Source organism: Camellia sinensis, chromosome 13, assembly GCF_055761805.1.
Source record: "Camellia sinensis isolate YWXY chromosome 13, ASM5576180v1, whole genome shotgun sequence".
NCBI classification, from domain to species: Eukaryota; Viridiplantae; Streptophyta; class Magnoliopsida; order Ericales; family Theaceae; genus Camellia; species Camellia sinensis.
Genome location: NC_138973.1, coordinates 130,316,810 through 130,329,454, shown reverse-complemented (window position 1 = coordinate 130,329,454; position 12,645 = coordinate 130,316,810).

The following is a 12,645-nucleotide window of genomic DNA, read 5'->3' as shown; positions in this document are numbered from 1 at the left end:
GTTGATGCTTAGAATGCGATTTCTTTCTTCTTCTTGTCATTGTCATCATTGTCTATCTTCATCAAAATCTCATGGGTCATTAATGACCCAAGAAGTTCATCTAAACAGAGGGTGCTAAGATCATTGGCTTCTTAGATTGCCGTCACTTTCGGTTCAGCAGCTGAGAATTTTTCTTACCAATTCACTGCTAGTATATACTTTACCAAGATTTTTCATAGAATTTGTAATATCTGTAAATATGGTAAACATTTCAGAAATAGATTCATTAGATTTCATTTTAAACAATTCGTAATTATAAACCAGCATACTAACACGTGACTCTGTAACTTGATTTGTGCCTTCATGCTTAATTTTTAATTTATCCCAAATTTCTTTCAGAGTGTCACATGTAGAAATTTTATTAAATTCATTAGGATCAAGTGCACAATATAATATATGTTTGACCTTAGTATTTGCTTAGATACTCTTAAGATCATTTTCATCATATTCATCTTCTATTTTAGGGACTTTCTTCGTATCTACAATTTTCAATGGAATATTTGGATCATTTTTAATAATTGTTCATGTCGTATAGTTTATGCCTTGAATGTATATCATCATTTTATTTTTCCAAGAGCAATAATTAATTCTAGAAAAATATGGAGGCTTGGAAGGTGAGTGACCATCAATAATTTGTGATCATATAATGATTTTCACTGATCAGCTCTAAGACGGTTAAATAAAAAATACGATAGCCCCTACTTTGATACAAATTGTTACCCAGAAGGCAATCTAAGATGGGGGTGAATTAAGTTTCCAAATGAATTGCTAAATTAAAAAAATAAAATAAAATAAAAAATTAACCCAAATAATAAACAAATAAAAATATGAAGCAATAAAGATGAAAGTAATAAATTAAAATTTAATCCAAAGGAGAAATCAATAAAAAATATAAAGCAAAATAATTAAGATTAATAAAAATAAATTAAGTGAAGGGAAGATAGAGTAAACACAGAATTTCTAGTTGTTTGGCTCAAACCAAGCCTATGTCCACTCCTCAAGATCATTCTTGAGATTTTTTCACTATTCATTAAATAGTAGTTACACTCTTCAGGGGTGAATGAATTTTAACAATTGATCGACCCCGATCACTCTAACCAACTAGTTATAAATCCGTTGTTAATCACACCTAACCCAAGTGATTTTATCCAAAATAAAATACCATTCACAAAAATATCACTTTTTTTTTTTTACAGGAACAAGAATCAGAGATAGAAAACGCTTTTAAAATAAAAAGTTCAAATTGTCAATAAATTCTCTCATAAAAATTGAGACTCAATAAAAGTGTACCACAATATTTTGAGAACTATGAATATCACATATTTTTCTTCACTTTTTTTTCCCTTTAACTTCTTGTAATCAAGAAGCTCAGTTTTATAGCAAAAATAAATAAATAAATAAATAAATTCAACCGTTAGAGAGAGCAGCACACTCCTTTGGAATCTCAGTGATTGCTTCTTTGTCTGAAAGAAAATGGGGGGGGGGGGGGGGGATGGGGGATAAAAGGCTTAGCTCAAGGTAGCAAAGAATGACGAGGCGCACTGTCCGGGTTTGATTGAAAACAAATCATCCACCATTGGAAAGAATATATATAATATAAGAATTTTAAAGAAATGCACAACAAATTAAAATTAACTTTAAACTGGTGCAACATATGTTAAAATTCATTTTTATATTTTATTTCAAATGATTATTAAAAGAATATATATTAAAAATTATAATTTATTCAATAATATGTTAGACATCGTTAAAATTAAATTATAGGATTAACAATTAATCTAGGTATTATTGCATTAAAAAGGGGATCTCTCACTAGTCTTACTTCCTAGTTAATTAAAGATCTTGGAGTCATTTTGTGATTTGATTTTTTAAAAGAAAATTGGATTTTGAGAGTAAACCCCCAAATTTTTCATAAACCCTATGAGGTGTGGAAGTTATTGAAAGGAGGATTTGTTTGAAAAATTTATGAAACCCATAGAGATGTTGAGTATTAATTATTCTTTTTGAAATATAGAGATTGTTGGAAAACTTATTGTAACGCCTCTAAACTATTCAATTTAAAATCTTACCCAAAACATGATAAACCCGAAATCTTATAAGGCCAAATTAGAACATTAACCCAAAAGTCTTCTTTCTCATTGAACTATAGTTTCAAATACGCGTTTGTAGATGCGCCCGCGGAGGGGGGGGCCTTGCTACTACAGTTCGGACTCGATTTTGTTACGGTTCTAAATCTGAACCAAAGAGTCCAAATCCGGCAAATCGTTTTGAGAAAACAGATTTTGAAAGAAGTGCCAAACATGGACTACTTTGCCAGATACAGAGTCGCCACCTAAATATTTTATTAAGGGGGAATTTAGGAAACCCTGACTCGGTGCCAAAGGCCACGTGTCCATCATCACCAAAGTTGCCTCGGCTCGGAAACTTGGGTACGATCGGGAAAGGTCAACTATGAGCACCCCCTCTCGCCCCGTCCGAAGACCGGCCTCTATTAACCGTGATATTCTGTTTTGAAAACGTTATGTGTTCTTAATCTGGTTATTAGCCTAGAATTACTATGTTATGCGCACAGCAAACAAGTATAGACCAAATCGCCCAAATTGGAACAAAACATTTCATGTTTGTTTTGAAAATGGTTTGCTACTCGCAAGTAGGCTAAAATGCAGATTTTGCCACCCTCAAATGGGCTTTTAGAGAAGATGATTTTGCCACTATCTAGTGGGCTTAAAACTCACAGTTTTAATGCATTATTTCAATATAGGTAATTCAACCTCCATCCACAGGCATTCAAGCAGTTATATCACATAAGCAGCTAGCCTCATGGTAATCATACTGTCATGGCAACACTCACACGCATGCGATATGCTAAAACATAAAAGCTTACCTAGTACTCCGAGCCAAAACAGAAACTAGTCAGTAATCATATGCATGATCCTAGTTCATGTTAAAAATGGCTAATGCAATACATGCAAAGATGCAATCTAAACAGGCTCGGCTATCCTAAAGATGGCATGTGAAATGCTGCAACTAACAAGTTCTCAACTTGGAATTGAAATACAAGTGCAGTTAGCATGATGTGCCGAGCCCGGTGCATGTAAGACAGATGTATGGATGCACGCATGCTATCATACTGTTATGCTAATTTAAATATGCCCTAGTCTACCATCATAAGCGGGTAAATGAAAAGGGAGAAAGAAGTGGGGGTTGGAAGACATGCACACACGCACCCACACTTATTACAAGTTTGCCCTCGTTCGGAGGGACCAAAAGAATAATACAGTCCGAATGATAAATCGACTATCCTAGCTAATTAATTATTACAAACCCGTAATTAATTAACAAAATAAATGCAGCAAGAAGGTGGCCGCAGCCCTGCCTTGGGATGCGTGAGTGATGCATGCTCGGATCCGTCTCGCCCGGAAAGCCCGTACCATAACACCGCCACCTCTGTTTATACTGCCCTGTCTCTCTGAAAATTGCCAAAACTCCAGGGCAGGTTCCTTGCATGTTGCAGAGCACCACCGGCTAGGGGAAATTTCCACCGGCAGTTCACAACTTCCATCGGCTGTTTATTGGGTCACCGGCATTTCAAAAAGTGCCGGTCGGCACTAAATTCTGCCGGTCGGCAGAAGCTCCCTACAGAAGACAGTTTTGACAGCAACAGAGAATAGACAGCATATGGCATAGGATTTCAGGCACATGCATGCATGGACACACTCCCTATCATGTAATGGACTCAAGGGAACATGGCCCTCGACCCTCGGGCCACCAATCACGCATTTCGATGCATGATGGCCAAAGAGTCAAGTATGCATTTCAATGTCAAATGCAATGCACACAAAACATACAAGGGACCCAACCTCAATCATGGTTGGTCAAGAGGCGAGGCAATGCACAGCAATGCACATGCGACCTAAGCATGCAAGCAAACATACAAACATGCAATATAATTACATGGCACACACAATGCTAACAACATAACATGCACAACGTATTGAAACAAGGCATACACAATGCAAGATGGACTTACACCAATGTGAGTGGACCTCAGTCGCACCCACATCAGTGGCCATAAGATGAAAATGAAGTGCCTCGAAATGCGTGCACGCGGGCACGCAAACCGAGGCAATGACATATGCAATGCAATGGCTAAAATGGCATATAGAATGCAACATGGACTTATACTAACATGAGAGAGCCTCAGCCACACTCACATGAGAGGCCGATGGATGAAAATGGAGTGCCTCGAAATGCGTGCCCACGGGCACGCAAACCGAGGCAATGGCATATGCAATGCAATGGCATTGAAAATGATATGCAAACATGCTAATGGGATTTCAGCACTGAAATGTGGGGGAAAACAGCCCCGAAATGAGGCGAAAGCACACCCGATGCATGGAATCTCTCCCGAAATGCAAATTAGGCGCATAGAATGAACTACAGCTATACAAAGCATGCATAATTGGTACATGGAATGAAAATACAGAAGCAAGGCAGCCCCAAAATTAGCATTTTACTAGTACAAATCATGGCCAAACAGCAAGCAAAGATAGGGCAACAATGGCATGCAAAAATGGCCCTAAACATGAGATTATGAAGCAACTCACAGCTGCTGACTCCAAATGGGTTAGGGCCCTTCAACAACATTGAAGAGGGGCCCAAAATATGCACATTTACAGAACTGTAAAAATCCTAAAAACAAACATAGATATGGCTAAGCTCTTATGCAAGAAAGAGGGCCCAAAGGTGGCCAAAGAGGCAAGTGGTATATGCAAAGCCCAAACTGAAAAATTCCCTTCTACAACATTGAAGAGGGACCAAAAATAAGCATATTTACAGAACTGTAAAAAACCCAAAACAGTATACAAACATGCTAGAAATGCAATGCAAAATGAGGCTCAAAAGAGGCTATAACACAAAGTATACAAAATATTCATCAAACAGCCAAAGACCCTTAATGAAGCATGAAAAATGGGCCAAAATAAGACTATTTCTAGGCCTGTAAAAAGACCAAAAACAGAAGCATAATAGGCTGCCAAAGCATGCAAGAAAATGGCATTCAAGGAGGATAATGAAGCAAGTGCAAGCTACTGTCCTCAAACAGCAAGAGCTCCTCAATCAAACATGAAGAGGACCTCAAAATATGATGATTTGCAGTTTGGGTCGGAGCCCAAAAATGCAAGCAACTATGGCTTAGATATGAAGCAAGAAAAGACTAGAAAAGGGAAGAGGAGGACTCACCCTTGAAGACCAGCAAACCAGCACCTCTTGGACCAAGTTTAGGTGCTCCTAAGCTCTGAAGAACAGCCTCAAGTTGCTGCAATGGAGTAAGGATGCCTTGTGCTATGAGTTGATGAAGAAATGGCCCAAGAACAAGGGTGTTTGGTGGTTGAATGGGAGAGATATAGTGAGAGATGAAGGGATGTATGTATGTATATATCAGATATATCTATATATCTCTAGTTTTTTTTTCCAAAAATCCAACCCAAACAATGGAGGAGGAGAGGCCCCTTATATAGGCAAGACTAAGCTTCTAAGACAAGCTACAAAGGGTCAAAGGGGTTTAAGGGGAGGTCAAGGCTTATTGGAGAAGCTAGGACAGCTGGTAAGCTTCTTGGGGAAGCCAAGACAAGGGGTCAAGGCTTCCTCAAGAAGCCTTGAGCAAAGGGTGCAAGAAAAGGGGTCAAAGGGTGGTCCAAGGTGCAAAATAGCCACATATATGCACGGGGAGTAGGGTCAGTGCATCCCAGCTGGCACAGCTGGCATGCACCATGCTTGAGGGATGAAAAAGGGGCATATCGGCCATGAAAGGAGGTCATCGGCAAAATAAATGGCCGGTCGGCACAATATATTGCCGACCTGCAATTTATACTGGCCGGTCGGATAAATATAGTGCCGGTGGATGGCCGGTAAGGTCAAAAAATGGCCGGTTGCTGTCCAAATTGAAGCCCCGGAAGTTATCTTTCCAATGGCACAAACCTTGCATTAAAATTCCTCCTGTGGAAAAAGTTATGCCCATTTTGGTGAAGCCGCGCAGATTCGATCCAACCGGAATGATACCCAACTTCAACCAATCATATCTCCCCCACCCGGACGTGGCTTTAAGAGATTCTTGAGTGAAAAATGAAGCCCCGGAAGTAATCTTTCCGACGGTGGTGGCCTCATAGCTAAAATCCAAGTGTATAGATAGATAAGCCCGATTCAGCGAGGGCTGCTCAACTCGCTTCTACCCGGATTCATGCCGAACTTTTCCCAAACTAGTTTTCTCCTCTCCTTTCCTCTCTTCTTCAACTCCAAACCCCTAAACAAAGTGTTTTGAAGGATTTACCTCTCTCCTTGCCGAAGAAACTGAACATTTGCCCTGCACACCTTTCTCCGCCAAGCAAAACATCAGTGGTGCCCAAGTCTTAAGGGCGGTCAAAAATGGGGTGTCTACAGTTGCCCCTCTGTGACAGAACTCGAAAGTCATAACAATGACGGGAGTGAATGTCAAAGCCCAGAGACGACCAATTTTTGACAAGGCTGAAGACTTGGACAAACAAACAAAATACCGATAAATAAATGGTTGTGCCCACAGGCCGCCTACGTATCCCTTTGCAAGGAATCAAACCAGCGTAGTTCAGGGGCAGGATGCAAATGATATGCAGGAAGACTTTGATAATTGGACTTATACACCACGCGAAGCCAGTTTGTACTCAAAACAATGCAATGTACTAACAAGTACAAGTGAGGTGTGCAAAATAGCGCGAATGTAAACTGCACAAAACAGAGCGATGCGCAAAATAGCGCGAATGTAGCTGTGATGAAGCAATTATGCAAAATAAATGCAACATTTTAAGCGAATGCTATGCCAGCAAGTAGACATGAACCAAACTACATCTCATGCAGAAAGGGTGTAAGAGGATTATGCCATTCTCACGAACATGTGCGTTAGATACACAAAAGTGAACGAAGTGTGATAGATACACTAAGTGGACAAACATGCGTGATAGATACACAAAAGTGAAGAGAGTGTGATGGATACACTAGGTAAGCGTAGTGTGATGGATACACTAAAGGTGAACACAAAGCGTGGTAGATGCACCTAGTGAACAAGTATGATAGATATACTGAAAGCGAACACGAAGTGTGATAGATGCACTTAGTGAGCAAGTATGATAGATATACTAAAAGGGAACACAAAGTGTGATAGATGCACTATGTGAACAGAGTGTGATTGATACACTAAAAGCGAACACAAAGTGTGATAGATGCACAGTGTGAACAAAGTATGATTGATATACTGAAAATGAACACAAAGTGTGATAGATGCACTATGTGAACAAGTATGATAGATATACTAAAAGGGAACACAAAGTGTGATAGATGCACTATGTGAACAGAGTGTGATTGATACACTAAAAGCGAACACAAAGTGTGATAGATGCACAGTGTGAACAAAGTATGATTGATATACTGAAAATGAACACAAAGTGTGATAGATGCACTATGTGAACAAGTATGATAGATATACTAAAAGGGAACACAAAGTGTGATAGATGCACTATGTGAACAGAGTGTGATTGATACACTAAAAGTGAACACAAAGTGTGATAGATGCATAGTGTGAACAAAGTGTGATTGATACACTAAAAATGAACACAAAGTGTGATAGATGCACTATGTGAACAGAGTGTGATTGATACACTAAAAGTGAGTGTGTGTGATTGATACACAAAAAGTGAACACAAAGTGTGATAGCTGCACTATGTGAACAAAGTGTGATTGATACACTAAGGCAAATGAAGTGTGATTGATACACTATATGAATGAGAGCGTAACTGAAGCGTGATTGATACACTAAGTAGATTAGAGTGTAATTGAAATTAGAGTGTAATTGATACACTAAGTGAATGAAGTGTGATTGATACACTAAGCGAATGAAGTGTGATTGATACACTAAAGTGAGCGTGTGTGATTGATACACAAAAGTGAATGACCTTAAAATGGAACTTCTTTGAATGAACCGTGCATACAATATCGTGCATGACTGAGGAAAAAACTTGATAGGTATAATGCATTACAATGCAAGTGAAGTGGGTGCATAACAATGTAAGTGGAAGAGTGCATAACCTTGAAGCAGGATTGATCTTGCGCCTGAGGTAGAGGTACACTCATATTTCGGAGCATTGACAAGGCCCTGAAGAGGTACGTCCGGAGTACAATCACGGAATTTTCTGAAGTTGACACAAACTCAGATACTTCGATTTTCACTCTTTTGTCTTTGCTTTGCAGTCTGGAACCATCATAGCTTCAGATAGGTCCTGGTTTCACCGTTCTTGCATGACCTGGGTTGAACCCTGCGGTTTTAAGAAAGAACGAATCTTTTTTTGCACAAGTGTAGAGAATGGTACAGCACTCTAAGCACAAAGCGATTTTATTTTTGAAGTTAAGAAATGAGTTCTTAACCGGGTATTGAGCCTACGACTGAACACAGCGAGAAAGACTCAACAACGGAAAACAAAAGGTAAGCAACCTAAACACGTCGAGACACGCTCGGAACGACTCAAAGCAAGAATCGAGACAAACAAAACAAAAGACACGACACACAGACGTGCACAGGGAGCCTGTTTCACCGGGTATTATTCCCACCCTTTCTTATTTGTGATTCTCACATCACTCAGCTCTCAAGCTCGGTTTTTTCTCTCAAAACCCTTTTCTCACTTTTTCTCTCAGCTCACATCTCTCTATTCTTTAATCTCTCATTTTTCATCCCTCCCCTGGGTGGTTGATGGATAAGCTGGAAATTGTGGGCTCTTGCCCCTGGTGTTTCACTAGACTCTTGTTCACAACAGTAAGTTTCTCCTATAGAGGGGTTGTGCTACAACTGGGTGTGTAGCAAATCTGCAGCTAACATTGGTTGATGATGCCCTGCTGGGGAGTTCGGACGTGATTAGATCTGTCCAAACAAAGGAGTGGAATATCTTGATCCGTTCCCGTCCGTGCTTCGCACTTGGCTTGATACCTCGTTGCGTGGAGGATGTGAGAGCCTTCTGCCCTTTTGTGGTCAGCTTCAGAGGTGCCCTTTTCTGGCAGGTGCCCTTTCTGGCAGATGCATTGACAACGGGGGAAAGACAGGAAGCCTGACACAACTGTGCCCCTAGTTCATCATTTTGACCATTTTTTGTTTTGGTTTTCTACTAAAACAATTTTGACCAATATGAGAGTTAGATTAACATACTTGTTCGATTTTTGATTTGAAAATCATGCAAGTCAGGCTATGAGCACTGAAAATTTTCCTTTTTTGGGTCCAAGAAATGGTCCAATTTTTGGAAAAGATGGAACAATTTTCGAGAAAAATAGTCAGCTTCAGTAAAAATTCTCAAAAACTATTTTTGCAAACGGCCAATGCTTAACAAGCACGGAACCCACTCTTGAGACGCACAACCTCAGATTTGGAGGAAAATTGCCCCCTTGCTCGAAGAGAGCTACATGGCAACGGAAAGTTGCCCCTTGTTTGCACGGCACCGCAACGCATTGAATGGCAACGGAAAGTTGCCCCTTGTCTGAATGGCATCGTAGTGTATTGTAATCAGTCCTTAGAGCGACGATTGCAACCGAACTCCCGGATACAGAAAAGACAAAGATGACTAGAACCATTACATGGACACAGTTGAATTTGAAGTGTTTTACGGCTGGACTTCGGAATGAAGTTGCCTACGTATCCCAAAGATGGGAATCAAGTCTTACGTAGTTCGGGGTTGAGGTAAAATCGGGTATTTAACCTCTCCTTTTTAGGCCCTAACTTTTGCCAAGGCGCCTAATGCGGGTTTTCGACCTTGCGAGCTTTGTTTTTCTTTTCTTTTCAATTCTTTTCATTTCTTTTCTTTTCATTTCTTTTCCTTTTTTTTTAATTTTCTTTTTTGTTCTTTTCTTTGCATTTTTTTTTTCATTTTTTTTCATTTTTGTATTTTTCTCTTGCTCTAACTTTTGCCTGGGTCGCCCTTCTGGGTTTTCGGCCCAGCGAGCCTCTCAAAGGGTAAAAGTGTAACAAATCCATGCCAAATGGTTTTAGGGTTTTGAAGCCATCCGTATCCAGGAGAGTGGCTGTTGTATTGATTTACTGAAGGATCCATCTTCGGCTCTTCGAGCATATCTGACATTTTTGCCCCTAGTTTGAGGGGGGGCTTCTGATCTAGCTTTACAAGCTTCCTTTGATCTGATCTTCTTGATCTGACTTTGGTGCCTCTTGTTCGAGGGCTGCTTCAAAATGGCCACATAGGCCTCACGTTGTGGTTGACCGTTGAACGTTCTGAACTCAGGTTCAAGGTTTGAAAGTGAGGGGTCGAATCTCGAGGCTGAGAGCGATCCTAAGCTGCACAATCTCAAGAGTGATCCCACACAAGTCTTCGCAGGACTGCGCAAAATATTTTTTGAAATTTTTTAAGAATGCGACAAATCGCTCGCGCCGAAGACAGTGTAGAACCAATCTGGATCAAGCCAGGGTCCTTCTCAGTACTCACATTAACAAGCATGATCTCAATCATTAAGGGCTTAGCATGCCTCTCTTTCTCTCAAATGATCAAAATTTTGCAAATCTGAGGAATTCCTTCCTCTTCGTTTTCACCGCAGTGTTCAAAAAGTTTTGGAAAACTTAAGTCGATGCAATGATTCTGGGGCACAAGAGAGCAGGTGGAATGCACTACCATTTCATTCCAAACTTTCTGGCACAATTGGCACACGGCCGAGGCAAACACAAGAGCGTGAAAATTACCGCTGTTCCATTCAAATCTTTTGGTGTTACTGGCTCCTTGGCGGAAACAAACTCAAAACAAAATGAAAAAGACAGACACAAAACAAGATGGTGATGCCCGAGGTAACTCCCCCCCGGAATCACCCGACTCCTATACAACAGGACTGACTTGATATAACAAGATAGACCCAAAACCAAAAAGAGACTGACTCAAAACAAAAGACAGACTCAAAACAAAACCACAAAACTGACTCAACACCCAAGTCAGAAGCTATAAAAACCAGCATTCGCAAATGCTCAAAACAGTGCGTGCCACACGCCACATCTGGGGTAAACTGAGTGCCGCCCATAGGTGGTTCATCCCCTAATCACATATTCGTACTATCCCCCGAGTTCACTGATCCAGTGGTGATAGACTTTACTGAGCTGGTGCGGCAATGACCTTGTTGTCAAACAAATCCTGTACATCATGGCGCAGACGAAAGCAGCTATCGGTCTCATGACCGGTTTGTTAGTGGTACGCACAGTACTTAGTCTGGTCATGCTTTGCAGGGATAGGATCGGGTAGGGGCCGTTGTTCCAACGGTTTCAGATGTCCTTTCCGAAGTAAGACCTCCAGAGCCTTTGACAAAGGCATATGGAGTGGGGTGAAAATCCTCTTGACTCGAGGTGGATATTTGGTTTTTTGTGAGCTACTTCCGGACGCACCGGTGAATGGGGTGGCTGTTTTTGATGCTGTGGTGGTAACCATGCCCACTTCAGAAGATCTTGCAGCTGCATCACCACTGGTGGTCGCATTAGAACTGCGGGAAAACGCCCTCCTGGGCTGCTCCTTCTCCTGGTCAATGAGGCCCTGCTTCATAGCATCCTCAATTTGTACCCCCATCTCATGTAAATCTGAAAAGGTGGGGAAGGGGAGAACAATCATTTTCTGCATTAGTTTGGGTTGGAGGTTGCGCACAACCATCCGTATCTGATCCTTATCTGTTGGCCTAATGGTCATCATTGAGGCCTTGGCTCTCCACCGGGCCACGAATTCTGAGAAGCTCTCCTTAGGCTCCTGCCTCGTCATCTCAAGATCACGGGTCGTAATCTCGATTTGTGTATTGTATGAATATTGTGTGACGAAGGCCTCAGCCATCTCGTCCCAACTTCTCTTGACGTCATCCTCCAATTTGGCATACCATGCGGCCGCTACACCTGACAGGGTCCGGCCAAATAAAGATAGCTTCTGCAGTCTAGTGAGGCCCATTGGCCTTAGGACGTCTGAAAATAGTCGTAGGTGCACCATGGGATCCCCAGACCCGTCAAAACGATCAATTTGTGGCATCTTAAACCGATCTGGCAGTGTCACGGCTGCGTCAGTGTATCCGTCTCCAATGTCCAGAATGGACTTCACACCTTGAGATTTCTTGAACAGCTTTTCAAGCTTGTGCATTTTTAATGCCACGGGCTCCACCTTGGGCTCGAAGGGAGAATCTGATTGGTTGATAGGAGTGGGTGCCTTAGATAGTTGAGGCAAAATCGGGGGTGGAGCTGGCCCGACTGGAATGTCCGTATCATCCTGGACATGGGTTGCCTCCCCGAGTATGGGAACTCTTGGTGGGGGAGGAGCCTGGTGTGAAATAGATACTCCAGTTTGCTGCTCCAATCTGGCAATTGTCTCTGCCTGTTGGGCTATGACCACAGCCTGTTGCTTGGCGAATTCTGCTTGACGGACAGTGTCTTGCTGCATGGCTTTCATACTATCCTGGAGTTGGCGCACCATCTCTTCCAGACTTGACATACTGTTCTAATCTAACTGAGTAACCGGTATATCTGTGTCGGCAATAGGTTCGGAAATCTCAGCCTGACTGCTCAAAGATCACTGATCT